Source organism: Drosophila yakuba, chromosome 3L, assembly GCF_016746365.2.
Source record: "Drosophila yakuba strain Tai18E2 chromosome 3L, Prin_Dyak_Tai18E2_2.1, whole genome shotgun sequence".
NCBI classification, from domain to species: domain Eukaryota; kingdom Metazoa; phylum Arthropoda; class Insecta; order Diptera; family Drosophilidae; genus Drosophila; species Drosophila yakuba.
In genome coordinates, this window is record NC_052529.2 from 481,324 (window position 1) to 505,077 (window position 23,754).

The window sequence follows — 23,754 nt, forward strand, 5'->3', positions numbered from 1 at the left end:
TGGAATCAAAAAGAGAGCGCACAAAAAAAGGGAAATTAAAAAGGTGTTCGTTGGGTTTAACTGTGAGTATGTGGCTAACATGACGTATACTTGATATGCCCAGACTGCTAATTGATTAGGCGAACAATGCCCCAATGCCCGAAAGGGAAGGGTTCGAGGTGAAAGGGTGCAGTTGTGGCACATTGGCAAGAGAAAGGCTTGCCGCAAAGGATATTGTTACAAAGTGTTGCGAACCACATTGAAGTTATGTTGGAATTAAGCGGTTATGTATAATGCATTAATGGCTTTCTCAGTTGCATTGCTAAACGTATATTCTATTTGCATTTGTTTATACCCCTTATGCGTTGCATCGTTTAAAACAATTATTAAATCAGCGTTATTTAATTTCCAACTTGTAGTGAAGCCAATAAGAAAATGATTTCCCGTTAAGCACTATCTGCAAGATTTCATCCTCCCATTGGGAAATTTTTCCAATTCCTGCCACAGCATTTACCGCCCATCTGCAGCGATATGGCATCGCTCATTTGTCATTTTAACAGCTGCCGGGCCTTGGCTCTAGCCCCATCCCCATTGAGTTCCATCCGCATCTCTATCCTCCTCCAGGCAAAGGTCAAGCTGGAAAAGTCCCACGCATTGCATAAGCTCTGCCATTGTTCCATGATTAATCACACAGAAAGAGGGGAGAAAAGAAAGATTTTCCGCAGAGAGCGATATTCAATTTATCAAACATCAAGAAAATAATTACAAGACAATTGACGCCAAGGGGTCAGAAAGGGGAAAGGTGGGCGTGACACCCAGTGACACCCACACATGCGAGGCGAGGAAAATGCGAGTCATGGAAACTCCCAACTTACAACTCCCAAGCGGGCTTCCACAATCTGGACATTGATCTCCATACAAACAGTTTAACCCGGCGAACTCTTGCATCACCGCCGCCAAAATGTGAAAAATCAACAAAAGGTGCGCAGAGTTGAAATTAGAAATCGATAAGTTAGGGGAAAAGCAGGCTCTCTTAGAGCCAACCTCTTCACCCCAAAGTGTTCAAAGTGTTCAAACTGTTCGAAGCACGGACATTTATTTATGGCCCCGGACACATCCTTACTCAAATGGCAGTCTAGAGCCTAGAGCCCCTCGATCGAACCGAAACGAAAACCCAAACCCAAACCCAAACATACATTTTCATTTTCACCTGCTTGAGATCTTCATTGAACTGCAAATCGTTGACTCCCTTTCGGCACTGGCAAATTGAAATGTCACACAGATTGGGGTTCACTTTAAGAAATGGCAAATTTATGAAAATGATTTTCCTGGACAGACACAGCTTGCTTGCCTCCTTTTCCGCTTCCCCTTCTCCTGCTCCTGCTCTTGATTTACCTTTGGTAATGGCCAAATTGACACTCAAAGGCAGCTGCCACAAAACCTCTCGCAAAGTCACCTCTTGCAACTGCACTCTGCCATTTGCCGTTTGAAGAATGATCCGAGAAAGCGACGGCGCTGCGAGAAAGATTTATGGGGAAGCCTTGGCAAATCTTCCCCCTCCCCTCCCTTGGCGACGGGGAAAAGCGGGAAAGTTTTGACAGGCTGCCTGGGATTTTTCTCCTTTTTTCGGTGGGTTACTTTTACCGCCATCATATATTTCTGGGCAGTAAATTTAATTATACTGGGGGGAATTTTAATAACTTAATCGCGTTGAAGGCTGCAAGAAGGAGTTTGTCAAATTTCAAAAGCATTTTTCAAACTCCATTTTAGGACTAAGGCAAGCCAAGCCAAGCAATTTTCTGCATCAAATTGTTTTGCATTATGATTTTATCATTATAGCTAATTATGAGACTGCGACTGCAGAAACAAAAGAATTCTGATCGGCACAGCGACTCGACTCATTTTCAGAGGCTTGGCCTGCTTGGTTAGGTAAATAGATAAATGAAGTGAACCCCGCTTTAGCTTAACCAAGTCGAGTCATCGGAGAAGAGCGCCTCTGGCACAGAACAAACTTTGCAAATAGTCGTAGATGGCAAGTAAGACCTCTTCGCAGGAGGAGCGGGAGTGGGAGTGCAGACACAAAACCGAGGAGCATCAGGAGAGGCAGGTGTGGGCTGCTTATTTGCGATACTTGAGGCTCATTACCAGAACTGAGGAACTGAAGACCATAGACCACAGACCGAAGAACCAGAGACCCCAACAAAGTCGAAGCCCAGACCCAACCCTAGTAAGCAGCCGAAACCACAACATTGTGTCTTTTTTGGAGGAACGCCTTTCTCTTTGTTTTCGGTCTCGGCTCCCAAACCGAAAACCAAAAACCAAAAACCAAGCGATCCGGGCCCAAACTGAGCTGAACCACTCCCAATCTTGGCACGACTCTAAGGTCTGGGCAGGCATTGCCTTAATGCATTTGCCGCCACCCACCCACTTGGGGAGCGCTGGAAATATGAGAATTTAGAATGCAGAATGCGGTGTGCAGACTGCAGAACTTTATGCAAATTCGTGACTAATCTCCGCCGGCTGAACTTGAGGAGCAGCCGTTCTTTTTATTATTTGTATTATTTTCTGCGCGCCAGACTCTCGAGAGGTCTCAAGATTATTGGCGGGCGTAGGAAATAATAAGAGAAATCAGGGAAAACAAATTGAAGTCAGTGCGAAGTTCTCAAGATTGAAATCTGATGCAAAAAATACAAAAGTGGAAAAAAAACAGCACGAGCGAATGGCAAGAAAAGTGAATGTGTCGGCCTACCGGGGGTGTGAAAGTGCTGGAAAAAACACTCCATTTCAGAGCATGAATTGCCAGAAATTGAGGATGTTAAACAAGAGCTTTAAATAGGTTCTACGAACTGAAGACGAATCCGAAAGGCTATTGATTTTGCCAGCATTGCCATTTTTAAACCGCTTTTTTCAAAGATTAACTTTCATGTTTATATTTCCCCAACAATTTAAAATCTTTTAATAATTAATAATCTCGTTGAATGATTGCCATCTTCTTATTAACGCAGTGAAAAATTAGTTTTCCCCTTGACTTTTTATTGCCAGCTGGCTAATTGTTTTTCTCGGCTGAATCTGCCCATTTTTCTCTACTTAGTCACGCGAATTGCAACACATTTTTAGGCACTATTGGAATTCACTGTGTCTTCCAAAAGTCTGCCTACCAAATTACATTTTCCTCGCCAGTTTCCTCTGCGCTGTGCTCATACATGCGAAATGTTCATCGCCCCTCGGAATCGGTCAAAATAAGTTCCTCTAATGCGTTGGCTATTTTTACTCACAACCGCAACTCAATAGAAACTGTGTGCTGGGCGCGTCGCGTATCTATATCTCTATCTTTGTATCTGTATCTCGGATGTCTGTGGCCGAGGTTCGTTGACTCAGCGAGACTGCTGTTGCTGTAATTCGGCGTGGTTGAGAATGACCAAAGAATTGAGCAATCGGCTTCGGCATACTATACATATAGTATGTATAAAAAAGCAACAATGGCCCACCGGATCGTACATTCATTATCGGAAATGTCAGTGCGTGACCTCGACCGCGTTTTTAGAATTTTACAATTTGGGTTTACATTATATTGGCCTGCTGTGGCAGGCAACGCCTTCAGATATTGTTTGATTCGCCAGAGGTTGATTATGAATAGAATCTCAAAGAATTCTATAAATTAACAAAAGACATTATTTAGTGTCTGCAACAGTGGCGATTAAAGGCTTGAAAGGCGTGACCAAAACGTGTTTAAGTCATTTGCTCAAAGATTATGAATAATGCATTGTGTTCAAAGAACTAATATGTAACAAAAGTAGCTGTTAAGGAAAGAACGTTTATTTAAAAAAAGTTTCGCCTTCAAACGTTTTTTCAGACGTCTATCAAATTGGCATAAATCTCTTCCTAAAAGAAATCAAATTTATAGCCAATTTTTTTTGAAGCGGGAACACGACAACAACCCAAATTCCACCAGAATTGTCTTATAGAGAACATTTCCAAGATGTCACATAAATTGGGAACGCACGAACAAAAAATAAATTCTCTTTTTGTACGTTTTCTATGCGGTTCCTTTTTGCCTTTTTGCAAACATTTTTATGTGAAGTAGTCACGACATTTGGAACACTTCCAAATCGGCCTAAAAATAGAGTTCAACCAAATAGAATTAGACGAAAATCAGGCAGCGACTCTAATTACCCAAGAAACCTGGGAGATGAAAAGGGACAGAGAGAGAGTTGATAAATACAAACGGAAAGGAGAAGGCAAACAAATTGACAAAGTCCGGGAAAAGGAGATGATGATGATGGAGATGTTCCAGGTTGAAAGACGACCCCGAAAGTGCAATTAATCAGCTGACCCAAAAAGCCACTCACAGTTCTCCAGTTTCCACTAGAACTCAACTGGAATTGATGTCGTCGACGTGCCGTGACCAAATGCATCGGAGGCATCGGGAATTATCTCTCTTTGAAGATCCCGAGATCCCGCGAATGTGTGAAGTTAAGTCGGGAGACGCAGTTAAAGCCCGACCTGGCCTATTGAGTAACATACACTCCAGCATCGGACAAGGAGTTTTGGGTTAGCAAAGGCTTCTGAATATGAATCTGAGTCTGAGTCTGAGTCTGAGTCCGAGTCCGAGTCCGAACACCGTTGACATAATCACGTCCGAGTGTCACGTTCAACTCTTCGCCGGCGACAAAGATGATGGCCGGAATCCCGTCCCGTCTCCACTCGTCTCGCTTTTGGCTTTGTTGGCATCACGTTCTTGGGTCGGAGCCATGGACCAGAGAACAAGTTTGCCGCTTTGTCGTGGAAATCTCGCTGCTCATTGTGGTCTCATTAGAAGCATGTTACATGGAAACTGATTACGAAATTGCTCAACTGCCGCCTCTGGCCGGGGCGACTTTAACTGTTTTTCGTGCTTATTTTCAGTGAAATTAGGGAAAACATATTTTGATACGAATACGGTGTGAACAAACATCGCTTTCCAGCCGTAAGTGAAAAGCGTACTTCGAGGAAAAGCGGGAAGGCGATTCTCAATACTTGAACTTTCTACTCAAGTCATGTGTTCTTGAAGCTCTTCATGTATTTAAGATCTCTCAACTTTTTGTTAGCTGTCATAAATGCGTTCTCTTATCTGACGCAAAGTTCAGGGAGCTCGTAAATCGATCTTAAATGGAAACGAGATCAATAACTAACTTAACCCCAATTAATACTTTAAGCCCCAAGCTGATAGTTTTGACGTCTCCCTTATCTTGTGACACATTATGTTCTCACTTGATTTCGCCCTTTCTGTAATCTCTAAACTTGTTGACCTTCCCAGCTAAGCCTATCTCTACTGAACTGTATCGGCCCCCGGAAAAACTGTAAAACTGTCGCCGCTTCAAGTAACCTTCAATCGAGTAGAGCTGCAACGGAACAATTAAAGATAATTTTCCTAGGCAAATGACGCAGCTTCAGCTTTTCGGATTGAGGGGCACAACTCACCGAAAATAGCCTTGCCCCTGGGTGGTGACTCGAAAAGCGAATCGAAATCGTTCGATTAATTGCATATAATTTGAGGCCGATTGAGATGACACGATCTCCGGCTAATTAGCGCTAAACTGAAACTGAAGCTGAAATCGAAACCGAAATCAAGATAATTTACTATAATAAAACAAGAGAGACAACTGTTGAGGCCACCTGGACATTTGCTTGCCATGGAAACCCATTTGGTCATTTCTGTCGTCTCTGGTTTTTTGACCCAAGTGAACTGTCAAAAATTGTGAAAATGCGTCGTTGGCATCCATCTGCATGGAGCATGGAAAACGTCATTGGCAAATGCATTTCCTCGCCAGTTTTCCTCCACTCTTGCCTCGATTTCCATTTTTGGCCGCGGCTTAGCGCGCTTTGGAAATCAATCATGAAATATGCTTGCCATTAACAATTGGATTTGAAATCGAAATCGGATTTGGATTTGCTACATGTGTACATGCCTGTATTGATCGTCGGTTGGAGCGGCAAACAATTGGCAATTTGTTGTTGATTTTTCCTCAATAATTCAAAATATTTGATTTACTTTCGCCTCGTGCCGCATTGGACATGTTTTATTGGGTATTGCCGGTGGCCCCAGATCCGAAATGGAGTGGGGAAAAAAATCCAGTTCACTTTCGGCTCTGAAGAGATTCTCCCTTGTTCACCCAGATATTCAGGCGTAAATTTGACACCACTAGAGTGAACTTTTTTGTGTGGTCTCCATATCCACCTCCATCTCCACTATCCGATTACCAAACTTGGCCGTCTCATTAACACTTTTTGGACTTCTCAATCTTCGTCTGCTTCAAGTGCAATTAAGATGCTGGCTGACATCGCATTGAAAACCATAAAAAAAGAGGTACTCCACGAAGCCGAGAGACAACAGACAAGGTCATGAATTTGGTTACAACTTGGCTTTTGGGGTGTGGCGGTGGGCGGAAAGGGTAAACCCCCACTTGGCCAGCTCCTTAAAACCCTCTAAATTGAGCAACCAACTGGCGGGCTTGGCCAATGAAATGTTCATTACGCTACTTTCATTGTCTTCTTTTTTCTGGTTTTTTCTTTTTTGGCCAGCGGCAATTAAAATGAGATTATTACCAACGGTTTTGCCTGTTTTTCCTCTCCGTTGTGATCAATGTAGTACAGGGAAATTCAGTTACCGCTAAACCTCAGGCCCAGGCCCAAAGCAGAAACAAAAACCCCAAAACTGAGCCCCTCCTAACGAGTTGTTAATTGTGTAATAAATAGAAAGCTGAAAGCGGCAATGGAACCTGAAACGATATGGCTGAGGGACGGCAAAAGAGGCAGCTGGTAATCAGTGTTGTAATAATTGAAATTTAATACTGGAAAATGTGTGATAAGTAGGAGCAATGGATGGTGGTTCATAAGCCCGCAGAGCAGAAAACTACCTTCTATCTACATTTTATTAAATATGCATATTTACAAATTTAGTTCCTCTGCTGTCGCCAATATCACTTAACAGCGTCTTAATCCGCTTTCTGTAATTCAGTCGCTTCTCTGTGGCAAGGAGTTGCACAAATAATCCCTCCTTCCAAATCCAATCTTAAGAGACCCCTTTGGCCAACCATTCCAATGACATTTAACCATATTGAGTGGCCATAAAAGACAAATCCCCATACCCATAATTACGGGCCGCAGCTGCCATAGAAAGATCTACCAACTGGAGATAAAGCAGCAGCAATAAACACAACTGAATAATGCCAAGCCGAGGGGCAAAAAGGAAACAAATTAAAATCTAACAGATGAAAAATGGCAAACAAATTTTGGCTGAATTCGTTAACATTGCAAATGAGTGTGGTCTGGGGATTCGCCTTTTTTCGGATATTTATTTTCGTCTTTTTTTCTGGGAAGGGGTGTATCCTTGGGCAACAACGAATACGACAACGACATGGGCCTTTTGAAGATCCGCGACAGCAGCAACAATGAAAGCTTCGCCTCACTTCACTTTCACTATCTCCCAGCCGCTTGGCAGATGAACATGCATCCCAATGCATCGCATTGAACCGATCCGATCCCAAAGTTTTCCCGCCATTACGACACCTCAATTTGCGATGGCCCCAGCTTCCCATGCCCAGAAGCCATGAAAATCTGAACGAAAAAAGCACACAGAGGAGCCACCTCCTGCGGCCGCCAGTTCCGCCAGCTCCTCCCCCTTTGATGGTTTTTTCTGGTGGGCACTCCGACTCATTAGGCCCCGAACAAGTTCATAACTCTGGAGGTGCAGGGTCAGGCCGAGACACGAGCACAGTGCTGCCGAAAAGTAAACGAACCGGCAATGATGACGATGTTGTTTGGACATGTGAGCGGAGCGGAGCCACCTGCAAGCACGACCCAAAATTGATTTTTAACAGAGTTGCAGCAGAGTGGGAACTCGGCCTCCTCCGCCTCCGCCTCCTTCATCTCTTTATCCCAAAGGGTGGAGTACAAAGTAAAAGTTCAACTTGATTTTAACCTCCCCATCCATGGTTTCCATGGCTTCATTAACCCCGCTTCCTTTGACGCTTTTGGTCAGGGAAACACTTTCCTCGGATCGATCAATCGATCGATCGTCCAGTGGTTCGATTCAGATGATTATCTTCCAGGGAACGTGATGGCTACTGCGGCAGCGAAATCGGTTAACCTCGGCGACATTATTTAATCAACCGCAAAACAATTTTCGCGAGGCGTTAATAATCATCTTTAAAGGCAGCGGGTTCAACAACTTTGGGAGATGATAAATAGTGGTATAGGGAAATAGTGGCAAACTGAATTTTCAACTGCATATCATAGAGAATTGTTTCATATTCTTCTTTCCCTCTAAACTTTCTCTTCCAGAGATTTTTGAAAATATACACGAGCCTTCGTGAATTTGTCAACGTTTCTCGCGGCAGTGAAAGTTCCATTGATCTTCCTTAGAGTTTTAGTGCCACCGCCACCGCAGGCATAAACGAACTTATTCAACGCAATTGATTTCACGCAATAAACGCCCTCGTCCCCACACACATCAGCACCTCCTTAGAGGAGCTGAGCCCCTCGGCTTTTCCCCCGGATTTCCATTCCCCACCGTGCTCCAGCTCCAGTCCAAGTTCATAAAAAGTCGGCATGGCTGGAAATAAAGCCAATATTTATTGTCAATTCAGCAATCGGCGCAAAACTTTATTAGCCATTTGCCAATTTGAATAAAACGAAGCGAACCAGACGAGACATGGGCCAGCCGTCGAATGAGGCAGCAGCTCGTTGGCAGAAATAAGTGGAGGAGTTGTTGGTTAGAGTTGGGGAGAATACACGCCCAAGCGCCTAAATTACTGAATGTGTTTGTGGCGGAGGCAGTTGCCACATGGCAGTAACAAGTGGCATGAACGATCAATGCCTCACCTTGTGGCGTGCGACCAGTCAATAGGGATATAAATCAACTGCGGGTCAGGTTGGTAATGAGTTCTAAATGCATAATGACTTGTGTCAATTGTTGCCGTTCTAAAAATAGCCAAATATCGAGATGGAAAAGCAGATAGGCCCGTATGCACTGATCATTAGCTGGGGCAGAGAACAAACTGCCAGCAAAGCTGCCATTGTAATTTGCATCAGCAACATGTTCATGATCCCTACGATGAGCGGCCTTCGATCGACCTGCGATACAGACTAACATGGCCAGAGTTCGTCGCAGTCCCACCAGATCCCGAACTCATCCCGTTCGGCTGCGCATTCGAGAAATGCCAAGAAGCATAAACACAGAGATCCAGAGATCCGGAGATCGCAGTGGGCCCCTTGAATCTCCCCCCCAATCCCTAAGTTTAGCCCCACTCCCGATGGTTTCCCATCTGTCGGTCGGTTGGTTGGTCGAGTCTTCGGACTGCTGTCAGATTGTGTATCTCTGACTTTTGTTGTTGCTGTCTGTCAAAGGCAGAAAGTGCATTTCGATATTGGAAACAATTCGAACTTTGTTAATGCTGAACTTTTTCCCTCGCCGCTCATTTTGTTTTGTTTGGCATGGTTTTGGTTTTGGTTTTGGTTTTATTTGGTTTTTGTGTTTTTGTGTGTTTTTTGCCATGGACTCTCTTCCGGCAGTGTAACAATGTTTTTGCTGCATCGGTTTACCCGCTGCTGTTGTGTTTCTCCTCTATGTTGAAGGCTGTCAAAGAGATTTTGTCTTGGCGATTTGCAGTTTGATATGCCAAAAGGTTCCCCCTTCCCTTCCCTTCCAGGCTTTTTGTCTCTGCTTTTCTTATTTTCCTCTCCATTTCCGCCAGTTTGCGAAGAGGCAGCGATTGAGTCACATCACGACTTTTGGCACCTTGCTCCGCCATTTGCATTTCTTCGCGCCTGGTTTGCGGACCTCACTTTCGGCGCCTGGGAGTGGGAATCTTCTCGGTGAACCCCAGCTGCTGCACCTAACCCTCATATTTGTACGATCCTTACGTGACAATGGCGGCGAAAACGAGCGGGGTCATTATCATAAAATCGCCACGTGATCGAGTCAGCGGTGACAGGAGGTGAATGAAAATTGAATTTTCCTGCGAATGGTGTTTTATGAACAGCACGAAAGGTGGCAGGACTTTCTAATATAAGCATGGGCATGACGTGTTATCACTGAAGAAGTCTCTATAGAAACCTATACTAACTTACACCCAAGCACTTATTCAACACCAATGGATATTACGTGTGCCCCAAAGCGATCCAAAAGTAAATGACAACAATTAAAGTGCACTTTAAAAGGAAACTGCAACTGAAACTGAAACAGAGAAAGCCAATGAATGGAGACACGAATGAATGTTAATTATGAAATGAAATTTCAAAAATTTCAACAGTCCGAAATAAATCCTTAATCTCGGTCCATCATCGCCAAAACTTCAGAAAAAAAAAAAACTTGCCAATTGGCAAATGGCAAATGTATGCATGGCTGTCTGCATTTTTGTTCGGTTTCGTTTTGAAATTGCCATGAAAAATTAAAAATTGCACGCAATGCCAAAACGGTGAAAAATAATGGCAAATATGAACGGGCAAATATTGTTGATAGTTTCGGACCTGAGAAATGGCAACTTTAATTGCGGAAACAAATCAACGGAAAACCAATGGAAATGGCTCCTTTTTTCTTTTTGGGAAAAACTTACGTAACCTTGGCGGTCATATATGGTTTGAGTTATGATTGCAAGCAAAGGAGGCACTTATGTCTGCGATTCTTACCTAGAAAGAGAAGAAAGAAAGGGGAAAAGTGAGTTGGTGGTGACACAATTTCAAAGGAAATTTATGCCGACATTAGGGGAAACCACTTCCAGAACGCTCTATAAATATATTATTTATGACTAAATAGGGACATGAGACAGCAAATGATTTGTTTGGCTTAGTGGGGCTTCAATTTGGGATTGAAATGTTGCGGGTGGGTGGCCCACAAATCCACAAATTGACAGCTCTCAAGTGGAAGCGGAAGTTTTCCACATATGTGCGTACTATGCATGGGAAATCTTCAACTGAAGTGGAGCCCGAATGAATTTGGTTGGGGACAGGGGTGGTTTGTTATGCTAATTGAAAAGCGAACTAGAAAAGCTTTTCCACTTAACTGGGAAATTTATGTATCAACAGGGAGCGGAGGGGTCGGGGGCAGAGGAAAACTTTTCACCCAATTTTCTGCCTCGTGACATTCGCGTGGGTGTGGGTGTGGGTGTGGGCGTGGATTTGGGCGTGGGTGGAGTGCAGTGGAGTAGTGGAAGGTGCTGACGGAAGGGGGGAAAATCGGGGACTTGGGCACGCGACGTATTCGGTCGATTGGCCTGCGGTTTTTCATATCTCTACTCGCTCTCTGTTTCACTCACATTTCTCTGCCGTCGATGGCCTGATTTTCATGGAATGCATTTTTCCCAGTCGATAGAAAGTTCCTACACATAATGCGACTGGCGGAAGAAATCGATAACAACCAACCAACAACCAAGTAACAAACAACAAACTTTGCCCCAAATTGTGCAGACAAAATCGATAAGATAAAGAGTTTGTTTGGAGTTGGAAGCTTACTTTCATTGTTTGACCAGCGTTTCACTATCTGAAGGCATAAATCATAAAATGTTGCGCTATCAGGGTCAAAGAAGTCAGTCATATATGGAGTATTAGTTCGAGAATGGAGGGTAATTAATTGGAGAAATTAGTTTGATTTATTATGGCCTTTAGCGGATTGGCTTTTCTTTTTCTCAGCCGAATTCAAATAAGCAAATTTGTTTACTATACACCCCACTCCACTCCACGTCACATTTTTGCCGCCTTGATGCGCTCCAATGGATTGGCAAACTCCTAAAAATATTACGAATTTATAGTTACGCCAGCAGAGACACAAAAACACAGTGAAAAGGGGGAAAAACTTGGACAAGTTGAGTGAGACATTCCCGCATGGCTGAGACACATGAATGGAATGGAAGGGGGAAAAAAAAGCGCAAGTGGAAATATGCAAATTGTTTATGTAAACAGAGGAAGCTCCAAGGCAAGGCCGCAACTAGGAAATGCCCGCGAACGGAACGGGTGGCATCGACATAGACATCGGTCATGCATGAGTGGGTGGCAAGAGAGGTCGCTGACCCAGCGATCCGCGGATTAAAAGGGTATTTCCAGGGTGAAGCCATGTCCAACTCACAGCAGGATGCAGACCGAAGGATGATACCAACTGCACTGGAGAATGCCATCAAAGGTTAACAGCAACTAATAACTTGGAGCTGCACAAATTGTCAGCAAATTTGAATGCCATTTCATGGCCTGTCAATCAATTTGGGAGAAATCGAGGGAAACGAGCAGTGCGGCGCATGATTTTTTCGGCAGCTAGGGAAAATGTTTTTTCTGACTCGAGTTTCCCCATTCTGTGTGAGCATTTTCCGCGGTGGGACTTCGTTTTTGCCACCCTGGTTGAAAGGTTAACATAATATTTTTTGATTGCATTTCAATTTCTGCACATTGGCCATAAATCTTGCACAAGTGGTAGAAATTAAAAGTCATAAATTACGCTAGAAGACAAACCGCAATTCCCATTCCCATTCCGATACCCAGTCGGCCAATTTCAACTGCTGCGACTGTGCAACTGCAGCTTCAACTGCAACTGCAACTGCAGATGCAATTGCAACTTTCAATGCAAGCGGCGTCGCCGGGGCAATAAAATTCAATTTTTTGGCCACTTTAATTACGCCGATCCGTAAATAGAGTCAAAGTTTACCAAAAAGAGCTGACAGCGGATGACAACCGACCAGTTGGTGGCTCACCCAGTGGGTGGCTAACGACTTTTTAATTGAAATTACATGGCCTGCAAGCGATTCCCTGAAGGAATTGAAAAGCCATTGCAAAAGGAGAGAGATGGAATCTCACGTGGTAAATAATAATATCCCAATATAATTTAGTTATTACATTTAAATATGATTTTACTTCGTATTTTTGAAAGCTGGGAGAATGTGTAAATTGCGTATTCTTGCTTAGATCTAAACTAGTTTTGTTTCCCATGCTCTTCCCCCTCAAAAAGCAAATGTTACACATGTCAGCTGCTCCAAACAAAATAATTCAGAATTCAGTTTCCCTTCCTTCTTCCCTTTTATGTGGGCAGAGCTTCCAGTGCTTTGTACTCAAGAGCTGTGTGTTTTTGGAGTTCGGCGACATGGGCTTAATTATTTTCTAAATGATTTCCCAACAGTTCGGTGTACCTACAATGTTTTGTGTCAGCCCACAGAAACAACACATGAGAATACAAACACATGTAAGGCAAGTTTCGATACCAAAGACCCAAGATTCAAGATGCAAGACCCAGACCCTCGACCAAGCCTAGATCTATTGTTCGGAGAGTAATGACGCCCCCACAGAATGGGAAATGGTTACCCGAGTTGCGAAGGCACAAATTAATCTGTGCGTTTTCGAACTCCTAGTTGCGTTTGAAGTGATAACAGGCATAATAAAGTTTTCAACACTCTGTGGGGCTCGAAGGGGACTGGGAGCTGAGTATCTGCCCACAGATGCGAGTACAACATGCAACATCTGAGGATGGGATGGTGGCCATCGAACCATCCTAGACCATCCCATCCCATTCCAAATCCAACTACAAATCCAATCGCAGCAATTCCATCCCATGACGTTGTCATTTGGGATTGCGTGACGATGGCGCATTTCTCGCCAGGAATCAAATTGAATCTTCGTTTCGGGTGCTTGAATTCAAATTGATGAGTTTGATGGTTTTATAAATGTCTTGCAAACGTTTTGGGCTTTCGGAATGAGAGAAATCTTCGCTTAATTTAAGAGCTTTACTGTCTTAACTGTCTTGCATAACAGGAGGACTCCTGAACTCTGATCAACCTTTTGCCGACAATCCTCGGCTGCAGCTACAAATTATTGTGCACATTTTCTGTTTTTTTTGTGAGCAACTCATAAATTAAAGTTGCGCCCGAACCGCACCCGTCCATCAACTTTTATTTGCGCCTTCAACTTGAGATGTACAACTTTTCGGGGCTTGTCTGCCGGAAAACTGATATTGTTGTGCAGATAATGTGAGGATGGGTCGTTGTCTGTTTGGCAATTCAAGAGCATCGCGATTAGACATTATAAATCCAAATGGAAAAGGAAAGGTCGGGGCTTCATTATGGAAATGGAGATGGAGTTGGAGTTGCTGTGCAGGCAGGAGAAAGTCAGAAACTAGAACCAAGGTGTGCAGCTCGAGGTTTTTAGGCAGAAACAAGCGGATGCCGCCTACAGTTTCGGAGTAGTAAATAAATGGATTCCCCTTCGAAGGAGAAGGCTCCACTCACAATGATGAGTTGCCACCCACTTAATGTTCGCAACTTTCCCATACCCGTTTGCAAATACATTTTTAATTATCCGATACTCTGGTGTCCGGTTTTATTTCAGTTGTTGTTAAGTGCTGTTTACCAGTTTGCCCATTTTATTAAATTAACCGGAAAGCTCTTAAAAATAAAAAACAATTATGGAAGACAAAGCAAAACAAGAGTTTCAATTACCGAACTACAAGACTGGGAAACAGGTGGCTAAAGCTCGACTCTCCCGTTGAGTTTGCTCATTTGACAGGATAGCAATTTTCACAGCCCCTCGACCCCTTTTCCCAGCCACGCCCACACTTACAGTGGCGCGTGAAAATTTTATTGCGATTGTTGTTCAGATAATTGTCGGTGCACCAGCACCAGCAACCCGAATCTCATTTACGACCGACTCCGATCTGGTCACGTTCGCGGGATTCTGCCTGGGAAATCGAAAAATCTGAAAATGGAAAAATCGGGAAATGACACCCATGGCGTTTCGCGCCGGAAGAGATTGCTCTCGGCGATCCTTCATCGGTTTCCTCATTACGGAAAATTACCCTGGGCCCGAAAAGATACTTGCCAGTTATAGTTAACTCGCACCAAATCCAAATCCAGTAGCTCCAACTGCACTGTAATTTACACTTTCGTCCAGAAATTGGGCTGGAAATTGGATGCGGTGTGGTAATCATGGCAAATGGGGGCTTCCAGAGCGAATCGTTCTTGTTTGTGGACTCCAGAATGACGGAGGATTGGACGAATGGGCGTACTTTACACCTCTAATCCGCGGCAAGGCCAAATGTCAGTTTTCATTGGCAGAGACCTGCAATTTCTAGGGCTTCTTATAGAAGGAACGCCTTCGAGATAGTTGAGCTCTTTTAACCAAAGAAGGCCGATTCCAAATTCCATTTCAAAGATGTTCTGTAGTTTAATTTTCTCTCTCGGGTGTATCGTCCCTCTTCTTTTCCCCCAAAGGCACTTAGCCCTTTCCTCAAGCTCTTTCCACGTCAGAGCTGACAGCTGGTTGTAGCTCCTGGAAAATAGCTAGCTCAGGCACTTCCTCCAGTAGGTCGAAATCACATTATTAATATCCTCTGCTGTGGGAGTGGGAGTTTTTCCCAAAGATTGTTTTTCACACTCGGGCTAAGTGGAAATGCTTTTCAACTTTGCGTTTCCGCATGCGCTTTTCGCACAAAAATTTCAAGTGAAAATGCGTGGTGAGAGGGCGGAGCCACATGCCACAGAAAATCGCGCGTTTTTCACTTGGCACAGTGGATTTCCGGGCTTTTCTTTTATAGACCACGACCACCCTCAATTATGCAAACGAATTTGTACGTCAAATTGTGGAAATTGAGGCGAATTGAGGGGAATTAAGGTGAGGCAAACTGATCATTTAGTTTGGGCAGTTTTCGGGCTTCCTTTAAGACGAGTACGTCTCTTCTTTGCATAATTAGTTGACCTCAGAAGAAAACGGGCAGGTTTAATAGGAGGCTTAGGAATTGAAGGTTCCTTGGTTCAGGGCCATTTGCATGCGGTCAAAACAAAGTCGAATTTGATACGCGGCTTGGCTGGGGAGAAATATGGTGAAAGCCAAGTGCCAGAGTCTTCTTCATTGGCTTTATGCGAGTATATGGTGGCTTTAAGGCTTAAGGCTTTGGCGGTCGCAAAGACCTCCAGAGTGGGAGGTGTCGACAGGGGTTAACCGAATTAATTTCCCATTCAGTCACCGCTTAGAGAGATGCCCCCGAGCAGATAATCGAAACCCCAAAGTCCGCGAAGCGAGGAAAGACTTTTGCATGACTTTTACTTGGTCTGCAAACGCAAACAGTGCATTTGTGTACCCTGTTTTAGGTGGATACTGATTGAGATTATGTAGATAAATAAAAGATTAATTTAATAACCTGAGTGATGATCACAGGGCATGTATTTTGGTAATGGGCATCAACCATTCTGAGTTAGTCATTTGCACAGTTTATGTTTATACAACTACGATCACAGGGTATTCAACTCTTCGATCTCAGTGGTATGCATTCCTTTGCAGTTGCGATTTCTGGTTTGTCTTGGCTCAATTTGGTGATGCGGCGGGGTTATCAGCGCCCCAACATCTTCCAAAAATGCAAAAGTAATGTTATGCTTGGGGGCGGATCCGAGGGGCACTTTTCAGCTTTTCAGTTTTTCAGTTGCCTGGTGTTGACTTTTCTTTAATGGCTTCCGTTGAACTTGGGGAGGTCTCCAGCCATCCAGTCACCGCGGCATCGGAAAACTGCAACTGCAGCAGCAGCTCAGAGCAAGGAAAAACAGCTGCGGAAAAAACTTTGGCCGGCGGCGAAGGTCACGAACGTCAAGTGCGTTTTTTATGCTGGCGTGGACGGGCGGAAAAGGGGGAGGGAGAGAGAGACTTTTAGGGGATTCCCCGGGGCACGTGACTTTTTTGGTCAGGTGGGTAATTAAGCGAAAGAGCCAAACATTTGGTCAACGCCAAAGGCGGCAATGAACTTTTGCCCGCCACACACAAAAAATGCATTACGGATAAGTTGCATCACCTGCTGATGGAACGGATTTCCACAGCTCTTCTGGGCTCTTCACTCTTCGCTCAGCGATTGGTTTTCAGCGTTTTGCTGGGGTAACTAAATGCCTGGGAGAAACTCCAATCTGAGAACAAGCGAAACAATAAACAAAAACGCATAAAGGGAAATTGTTTTCTGTGTTTATGGATGGAAAAACTATGTAGTTATTGTCGGTGGTGCAAAGTGCAGGCAGGTGGCTAGGAGGGGAAGGAACCCAAGTGAAAACCCGGTGAATTGGAACGACAGCACTTCCTGAAGGAGAAACGAAGGCGCTCTGTGGTCGTACTTCTAGTTCTGGCCAACTGAAAATGGGGAATGGTAATGGAATGGAATGGAAATGGAAATGGTAATTGCAGCGGGTTTCGAGCATGGTAATAAGTGTAGCATGTGCTGGCGATTGTTTTGGGCGGATCTGAGCCGGTGAATTGAGAGCGGAGAATGTTGTGCTTAGTTGAAAATTCGGGTGTTATTAAATATTGTGATTAAAACACCACGTTCCAACATCAATCACTCTTTTAATACCTGTCAGCACAAGTTTGGCTGTTCGAAAAACATTTCATAATTAGAAATGCAACATTAAGTGGTGTGTTGTTTTGGTCGATAAATCAATAAAGCTTGGTTCTATCCCATTATTTCTATAATACCACTTGTTCACACCTTTCAGATCTTCTCCTAGCTAATACTTCCTTCTTGGCATATTCTGTGCTCCTCCTGGTTTTAGTTTCACCCCTGGGAATCCTCCCTCTAGTAGCAGCTGTTCCACGAATATCTCTCACATCTCGTCCACTCTCCCATTAGATAACTGCCACTACACAAATTTATTATTTGGCTGCTTCAGCTGAGACAAATCAACGCATTGCATCTCGAATCTCGAGTTACAGCATGAATTTCACGGCTGAGGGCGGGAGATCCAGTGGGAGCCCGCTTTATGGATGTCATTACGCTGCTTCGGTAAGTGTGACCACACAAAACACAACTGACACAAACAAAACTGGGTTAATTAGTATTGCCTCATACCAAATACCAAATAGCTCGTAGCAAATAGCAAGTACTAAACCGGCATAGGGTCTATGCCAGATGATATCCCCGTAGTAGTAGTCGAAATGAAACCCGTTTGCTCTTCAGTTCGTTCCGCTCCACAATTGCAAGTTGCTGTTGCTTCCGGTCGAATTTTGGTTTTTTATGATTACTATTATTTTTTAGCCTCTTTTTTTATTGTTTTGAGTTGAACTTTAATTGGAATTAGTTTGACGAGGGAAAACTAAGCTGCCTTAAGTGTGCTGGTGTCCCATGCCTTATCGGGTGCATTTGCCACCCTCGATCTCGTTTCCCCACTTCCTCTACTTCCTCTCCCTGCCAAACACGCCATATTTCATGACCATAATGAGGCGGTGTCCCTTTGGAAAATGTGCTTTTGGCTTATGTGACCGAATGCAGGTGCCGTTTGTTCTGCGACGCAGAAAAATATTAATGATCCACTTAATTTGATTTCCACCACGGTTATGATATTTGCTCTTACTCATATTGGTTTTCTGATAGCGCACTACGTTGGACAGATAAGCAAAAGCAACCAAAGTTGATAAAAATACAAAGTAGCAGTGGAAATGATTTCAGAGCGAAACGGTTCATTGATGTTTTTAGGGAAATGGAACTGAACTATATCCATTTTTATCAATGGATTGAATCATGTTAGGCAAGAGTTAAGGAATGAACTCACGCTCCACTCATGCGAGATCACTTCAGAATGGAATGCCCTTAGCACATTTTTGACACGAAGTTGACAGTGATATTTTAGTTATGTGGTATCAACTGTGGGCTTCGCCATGGGATAATAATTACGTGATCTACATCCTCCGAGAGCCGACAGTGATGGGCGAGAATCATGACTGACGCGAGCTACTTTAATATTTGGATGCCAGAAGGGAGTCGCCTTAGGGTTTGACTACCGCCCGACAATTAATGCCTCAAAACTTGACTTGGCTTGGCAAAACTGGAACAATCTCTCCACGGGTAACCCCCGCAACCCCCACAGCCCGCTTCTCCTTTTGAAGCCGTGCCGCAATTTGCAAATGAAGTAAACTGGAAAGAAGAAAAGCACAAAAAACAAAGAGCGTCTCTTGCAACGGTATAATTAAGTTGGCCTCATCAGCCATTTACGGCTTTTGGTCTACAGAGGCAGAAACAAACGATCGCGTTTTGTGGCACAGACCCTCAGTTTTTGCTTTTTTTGCCTTCCTCGCATTTATGCTGTTTTGCAAGCGGAACTGGGATCTTGAAACGTGGAACGTGGAACTTGGAACTTTCCACCACAAGACACAGCCCCAAAAACACAGTAAAAACTGTTCTTGGTCTTGTCGAAATTGGTTTGTTTATGGCCATACTGCCATACTGCTGTTTGGTTTGCCCATTGTTTGTCTAATTAGATTTTGAAAGCAAAGGCACGCAAATCGAGTCCCAGTCCAACTTGAACAGTTATGACAGATCGCTCTTGTGCAACCAGCTCTCTCAACCGACCGACTATATATATCTCGATATCGCTTTGTCGGCAAATACCCACCGATTTTCCCCCGCCAATCACATAATGCTCGAATATTCGGGCCTTGCATCGATACGATAGCCTGGCCATTTAAAAGCCGCAGCAGCGCAGCGCTGGAAAAACAAAATTGTTTTCTTGGAATTTTCTATTCGCGTTTTGCGGTTTGGCCAACAAAAGGCTTGGCCCGGCCGAGACAATTAAGCCAAGCGAAATACTTACGAGTGCTCATAAGAAATATTCATAGGTAAAATACTTTGGACTTTGGCTTACCTGCAACGAGAGAAAATTTCAAAGAATTTTATTAGTTGACTTTTCTTTTTTTCGTCTGTCGGAAGGTCATTAAAATTAGTGCGCCTTTGAACTTTGCTACACACTTCAGAGCAGATGAAGTGTCGTAAACTTTGAATAAGTAGGAGAAGAACCAACTTAAAAGGGGGCACAAGTTTTCCGAAGTCGGCGACAAAGTTGAGTGAAATTTTACGATGTTACTGGGGCAGTTTATGGGCCCTAGTTTTATATTAGTTTAATTAGTGCTTGAGTCTAGAGCAAATAAACCACTAATTTGATGATGATGTGATAGAAGAGAGTGCAGCCATGTAAAACTCCAAAGCAAGAGACCAACTAACGCCCACAATTGTGGTCTCCATGTTACTATGACTCATGATGATGATGAGCATCAAATGATTTTAAAGTGCCCATTTCATGTGTGACATCTTTGTTTTAAATCTGACAGAGAAGCTCTTAACCCCTTTTCAATAATCCGGTTTAAAACCGTTCGTCAAACGAATTGTCTATTATTTTAAGTAACCAACAACCAACCGAATGAAAGTTAGTGCTGCAGGGTATAAACTCCTCCCAACCCACAATTATATAGCTAATAAACTGAGTCCACAGCTGGTTAAGCGCCATTAAACAATTTCCAATTTATGTTACCCACATGAATAATAAAAATCTTCTGTAATCTTCTGTACATAAATCTAAGGACACACAGGAACGCCTAATTAAGTTTACTTAATTGAACCTGCTGAGCCATTTAACTCACACTTTTCACTTTCATTTTGAGGTATCGTAGCCCCTCGTGAAGCAACCCAAAAACCATTTCATTTTGGCCATCAAAAGTGCCGCGATTAGACCAAGCACACATTCACACTCACACCTGCAAACAGTAGCTTTGATTGACGCTTTTATGGCAGCTCCAACTATCCGACTATTCGACTATCCGACTGCATCTCACTGCAGCGAGCGCAACAATGCAGTTTTCTCCATTAAATAGTTGTAAAAGTAAATATTATCACACCGCGCCAGGAAAAGTTGAAGTCTTTGTCTCGCAAAATGTTTATTAAAATTTCAATTTCGACCGAAAATTGCTGGTGATTTGAATGCAGCGATACCAGCATGTGCAAGTTGCTCTATAATTTGAACTATGTATCTGCAGCTCGGCGTAGATACAAATGTATCTGCGACTGACCACTGGCCACTGGGGCGAAAATCCACTTAGGTAACACCAAATACGTCTCTAAATATAACGTTTATATGGCAGCTCTAGCTTTTATGAGCAATTAAAAGCCAAGTCCTGAAACTGAAAATCGCCAGCCTCATGCCTCTTGAAAGGAGAAGCCAAACAAGAGCCCCCCAGCCAACTTGTTGCCTTCCCCGTCCGCAGTTGGCATTTGATATCGATGATGTCTTTGTTTCACTTACGAGCCCAGAGAAATTATGCAAAATTCAGCTCGCAGCAGGGGACGGAGCCCCAACTCCAGAGTTGAAACCCCAAAATCCCCGAGCGCCCCCAGCGAAGCCAAGAAAAGCCAGCCAAGGAGATCGCAGGCCGCAGATTTTTGCGGTTTGAAAAGGCGGGGAAATATGTGGGGGCTCCCGAGAGAAGGATTGCAGGAAAACAAGAAAAGAAACTTGCGACAGACAGATATCTTCATACGTGGATCTTACATCTCCACATGCAAGATGAATTCATAAGGACGCTGTTGAAAGTAGTCCAAACTAAATTCAAGGGAAATAGCTTCGCATAAGTACCATGATATTGCAAGGTATTTTCTTAAACTACATACGCGATAACTCGAAAATTACGAAATTGTCTCCTTTGTGAAACAGCCTTAATGCGATAACTGGCCGTTGATTTTCATTAATAAATCACTTTCTTCAAAACTGTTTCGATCGAAAATTGGCCAAGTCCAGTTATAATCAAAATATTTTAATAAGAGCGGTATGAGAGTATGCAAGGTTTCACTCACTTATGAAACGCACTGTCTATGCGATAAAACGTCTACCTCCACAGATGCCTATAATCAAGGGACTATAAGGTATCAATTACAATTCAGTCTTACTACAAAAAGCCAACGGACACAAAATGAACCTTCGAGCCACGGATATTTATATAAAACTTACAACCCTTGCTTCCCGGACTTGTATGATTTGTTATCTCCCAACAACTCTACATCGCTTGGTTGAATTTTTTGTGTTTTTCAGCAAAAAACGAAAGTGTTTTCGATGCCAATTGGTGGCAAGTGCAACCTCGTATGCGTGATAAACCAATTAACTGAAATCCAAGAGCGCCGAAAAAGTGAAATTTTCGGTATCTTTCGCTAAAGACAAGGCAGGGGTCAAATGCTCATGGCATACAACATCATCTGGTGTGCGGGAGATCAAAAAAGTATTGGAGACTGTTTGGACCGAGCTGGCTAATGGATTGGTTTTTGTTTTGGGTCCAGTTTGTTTGACAGTTGCTATAGAGACGTCAGTCAAGCGTCTGAGATTCTGATAAGTAAATATTTACATAGGGAAAGGATGTCTGTAAAAGAGCTTTCTATTGCCCATTTGAATGCTTATAATCTTTCAAATGCTTACTTTTTGGAAAAACACTTTGTAGAGCAAGTAAACTTCTGTCTGGGGTCCAATCTCTTGGGTTTTTCAAGTAACATTACTCTATTTGCAGATCTCAATCAATCAAGCACGAATGGCGACAGCCAGGCAGACAGACAAAGCCAGGTAAACATTAATTGAGTCATTAAGTGCAAACAAGGCGAGGCGAAACTGATTAGATAAAATTGTATAGCATTTGAAATGGTTATTAAAAGAATAAATAATGAAGCCAAGAGAGTGCAAATGATATAGAAGACAAATATATTACAGGAGTTACGGATAATTAAGAGATGATAGAAACTATAAATTCATATAGTTTACTACAAAACACTTTTCTTAAATCGCGCCATCACTCATTTTGTACAACTTCTGTGGAACTCAATCTTTCAATCTGCGGCTCAATCATCCTGCATTCCACTTGATGCTCACCCTTCTAGAACCGAACTCCATGCGGCGTAATTCTCAATTAATTGAATTATAGACCATACTCAACTCGACGCAACTCAACACAACGCAACTCCAATTCCGAGAACCGCGCGATTATTCTATAAAACGAAGGCTAAGCTCCGTTCAAGTCCCTCACTTCATTTTCGGAGTGGTTCGAGCTTTGCGTGTTTTGTCAGACGCAATATAACGGAAATGTTTGTCTATCCCCCCGCCGATTTCCTCGATTTTCCCCCGCAGAAATCGCATCGGATTCACCAGCAAATGATGTAAGCCCGACTGAAGAACGGGCCCGGCCCCAGAAGAAGGGGCTTGGCCCAGTCTCGTCTCCGTAATGGAGTGGAAGTCACTTTATTATTACAACATTTTCCATTTCGCCTCGCTAAAATAATAATTCGCGCTTCATTTTTTACAACACACCAACCAGCCAACGACAGAACGAAGCGTCGTCCAATGGCGAAGCCATTGACCCCGTGGTTCGCTTAGAATGGAATGGGTTGGGTTGGGATGGCATGGGTTGGGATGGGATGCGAATGGATGGCCAGGCTAAAGCCTCAGTCCCCATCCCCATTCCCATACCCATTGCCAAAGCCCTCCCCAAACTCCTCTTTGATCCGCGTCTGAGCTGGACGACAACCAGACTTACAATTGAGGCTACAAGAATGGGGCTTATCTTGCAATCTCAAGATAGTCAATCTCCAGTCAAATAAAGAAAACAACAAGAGAGAACGCTATAGTCGAGTTCCCCGACTATCTGATACCCGTTACTCAGCTAGTGTATGTGCGAAGGACAGTTTTTGGCGGTTTGTGGGCGTTAGAGTGGGCGTGGCAAAAAGATTTTTGCAAATCGATAGAAATTTTCAAGACCAATACAAAAATGAAAAAATATTAAAACATTTTTCAAAAGTGTGGGCGTGGCAGTTTTGGGCGGTTTGTGGGCGTTAGAGTGGGCGTGGCAAAAAGATTTTTTGCAAATCGATAGAAATTTTCAAGACCAATACAAAAATGAAAAAATATTAAAACATTTTTCAAAAGTGTGGGCGTGGCAGTTTTGGGCGGTTTGTGGGCGTTAGAGTGGGCGTGGCAAAAAGTTTTTTTGCAAATC

General features: G+C 43.4%; 1 protein-coding gene and 1 long non-coding RNA gene across 5 annotated transcripts in view; one reads left to right on the forward strand and one right to left on the reverse strand.

Moving 5' to 3' along the window:
* The window catches only part of LOC6532237, a 111,199-nt gene that overhangs the window by 28,992 nt on the left and 58,453 nt on the right, over positions 1-23,754 (reverse strand). The gene's annotated exons all lie outside the window — the stretch shown is intronic.
* LOC120321399 lies at positions 9-22,492 on the forward strand. The gene is made up of 2 exons (XR_005560999.2): positions 9-22,217; positions 22,279-22,492. It is a non-coding gene; the product is annotated as an uncharacterized LOC120321399 (long non-coding RNA).